Genomic DNA, 3,602 nt, shown 5'->3' on the forward strand with positions numbered 1-3,602 from the left:
TTCAACATACAAACATGCATTAACCTCCACCATAAGTAAATTTGTTTTCTTTTTGTAATTTAGATTAATTTATTTACCCAAATTACTAATTAATAAAATATTTTATTTTAAATTGAATAATATAAACATAATTTATTTATTTATTACTTTCCTATATTCTAAACAATGGAGTCCATGTGATCATAATTCAAATAAGCAAATAGTGTAACTTCATTAATACACTTAATCGCCCCATTTTATCATTGAATTTAGCGATTGCAATTGAGCCCCTTGATTTTGATTCGAATTTTATTTATGTACTCCGTTCTCGTGCAAGAATTTTATACTTTATTAATATTTTACAAAATCAAATTAGATATATGTTATAAATTCTTATAAAATTAATTAATTATGATTACAAAATATAATTATAATTTTTTTTAAAAAAAAAGAAGAAAAAGTTTAATAAATATATCATGCTGGGTAAGCTGAATTTTGCGTGAACCGGTCCCACTCCGACCCGAAAATCTTACTCAAAAATGAACCTGCCTCACACTGAAAAACTTCTTTCTCCAAATTAAAACTCGGCAAGTTCACCCCTAACAAAAATTCTACTGTTGTAATGAAATAAATGCAATTGGACAACCGGTGAAACATCGTTAATTATCTGTCATAAGAAACATAGAAGACAAGGAAAACAGGAAAGGGGTCCATTGCTATCAATTTCTAGATCTAAGAAAAAAAAGAAGAACAAATTCAAAGTGTTGAAAGGGATATGAATGAATCACAGAGGGGGATCCTTACAATAAAAAGTGCAATAACAAACATTGTAATCTGTGCAGTCCCCGACACCAGCAGGTTCCTTGGAACATTCGTGGATGCATTTCTGCAACTCACATGTGTTTGTCTCTATAACTTTATGACATGTATGTTCTGGGATCCTTGCTGCATTTCCACCTTTTATACCCATTGAAGGTCCAAACTCAGCTGTTGCAGATGACAACAAACTTATTATATCATCCCAAATTCCAACTTTTTAAAATATTAGTATTTTTTCCATTTTTTTTCACTTGGGATTCGATTGTATTGGTTGGGTAAGTACTTTTTAGAAACAAAATTTTATTATTAATAGACAAGTGATCGTAGAATAAATAAATAAGAAAAACATGCAATAGCACAATATATATATATATTGAAATGACTTGTGTGACTAGAATTTGAAGAATGAAACATAATGAAGGCTAATTTTTAGTAAAATATCAACCAATTTCCAGTAGATTTAGATTTGAAAAGAGAGAGAATTTGAGCTACTTAAAATTCCTATCCCTATTTCAAATTCAAGATTTTTTTTTACCAAGAATTTGGAGGCTGAATTTACCACTTGAAATCTATCATCCAAACACACAAAATTGAAAGATGAAAGGACAAACCTGAGGCAAGAGCAAGGAGGAAAAGAGAGAACAGTAAGGATATCCTCATCATGTGGTTTAGGTGAGGCAGAAATGGGAGGCTTTGGGTTATATATAAATGGGTTATTGAAATAAAGATGGTCATTGGTCAAGATTAGGTTAAAAAGAAGAAATAAATAGGATATCAATGATTAGTGAAAGGAGTTCATTCAAAGAAGGAATAAATTACTTTGCTGTTATACATGTGACAAAGCACATATTCTTTACTTTGTAAGTACTTCTTCATACTCTCATTTAATTAAGCTTCACTTCCTAAAGTTTCAAACCACTCTTCTTTTACGTTTCTCCCCTTCATTTCGTAATATATATATCTATACATATATATATATATTTAAATATTGATATTTGGTTATTCTTATAAGTTTGGAGTATTTAAATAGCAACAACACAAATTTAATTTAAGCATAAATTGTGATCTATTAGTTGAGTGTTCACTTTTCCTAAAAATAGTTTGTATTTGAATTATAATTATACAAAAAAAAAGAAAAAAAGAGATTGTCAAGCAAAGTAATAGTTAGAGTTCCCTTTTGACACATAGACAATAGGGGTGTTCAAATGAAATTTGTTTGAAACCTATTAACTTATTAAATTAATTTTGGTTAGTTCAAGCATAAGTTTCTAAGTTGATACAACCCTTAAATAGGAAGATAAATACGCTTCAACACGGTCGAATCCACGTCCTTCTGCACTGATAATAATATTAATATTAATCGAATTAAAACTCAATCGACTAATAAACTTAAAGTAATATACACGTCCATTGCTAAAGTTTATCTCTAGTATTTGCTTTATTTTCATTCTAGTATTTGCAATCACGGTTTTCTTGGTTTTACCATTATTACATCTATTAAAAAGATCTTCCCTAAAATTTTAAAGGTGTTAATTTATTGGCAAAGAAAACCTCAATTTTTATCGGATTTTATGCATTTAACTTATATCAGTTAACAAGGTTTTTGGGTGGGTGATTGAACTCATTATATATCCCTAGACACGACATGCGATTCAATCTCCTTAACAGGGTAGATCTAGTAAGGAGGCAACAGGGGCCTAGACCCCTCCAATATTTTGGATACCCTTTTAATATAGTGCTTTTACTTATTCAGGTAGTAAACAAATGAAATTTGCCCTAATAATTTCAATCATTTATTAATCAAATTAATTTACTTTTTCAAAACAAACATTAAGGACAAGTATTTTGAGGATTGATAACAAAAAAAGCTTCTGAGGTCCCAAAAACCTCACTTATTTCCTTAAGATTTTAATTAAAACACCCTTCACTTTATTCCATGTCTCGTACGGATGGAGCTATAACCGTAACATTTTTATATCAAAACACTTGACTTTGTTTAAGAAAATAATTATTAAAATATTTAGTAAAATCTTAGAAAATGAATAAATTCAATTTTAGTATTTGAAAATCATGTTATTAGTAATTAGAGTCAATTTGGAGGTGTCTAGGGCCGAAAACCAGTACAGGAATCCTCCCCTGACACTGTTGTATCAATACAAGTACTCAATGGTACTGATACAAGTGTTTAGAACTGTTAGTTTCAACATTCTGTAACACTTGTGCTGATACCTTTGAGCCTTTTTACCAATACTTCGACCCCTAAAGTCAAAATTTGCCCTAAAACTCTCCCTTTTCAATCTCAAACTTCACCATATAAAAAACAAGCTTTAATAACTTAAAAATCACATTTTAATAGTCAAAAACAAATTATGAAGCACCTCCAAACTAGATTTTTATAAACTATGTTTGAAAAGTAGCTAAAAGTCAATATATTTGTTCATGAAACATAGTCAAATTTAGGGCAAAACATGGCAAAATATTCAAGATGTTAAACTAGCATATTGAACTTATATAAAACCATTCAATAACCAAAATAGAAGAATGAAAAACCAAAGCATGCATGCTTACATTCAAAAGACGTAACATTCGGCTCAAGGCCGATCAAAATAAGCAAAATAGAAATAGATAACATCACCATTACAACTTATAGTAATATAAAACAAATTATATATTCATCCCTGTATGACTTGTTGATGGAAAGTATTCATTGAAAATTATTATGAGCACTATTCAAATTAAAAGTGATGATTTATCATCTTACAAATTTAATTATTCATAAGCATTATTCAAATTAAAAGTGATGA

General features: G+C 29.1%; 1 long non-coding RNA gene across 1 annotated transcript; it reads right to left on the reverse strand.

Annotated features, from left to right (window-relative positions):
- Positions 1 to 616: 616 nt before the first annotated feature.
- Positions 617 to 1,595, reverse strand: LOC107934779 (uncharacterized). Its single transcript, XR_001694060.2, has 2 exons — positions 1,410 to 1,595; positions 617 to 966 (listed from the first exon to the last, which is right to left on the reverse strand). It is a non-coding gene; the product is annotated as an uncharacterized lncRNA (long non-coding RNA).
- Between the last annotated feature and the right edge of the window lie 2,007 nt (positions 1,596 to 3,602).

Source organism: Gossypium hirsutum, chromosome A01 (assembly GCF_007990345.1).
Source record: "Gossypium hirsutum isolate 1008001.06 chromosome A01, Gossypium_hirsutum_v2.1, whole genome shotgun sequence".
NCBI classification, from domain to species: Eukaryota; Viridiplantae; Streptophyta; class Magnoliopsida; order Malvales; family Malvaceae; genus Gossypium; species Gossypium hirsutum.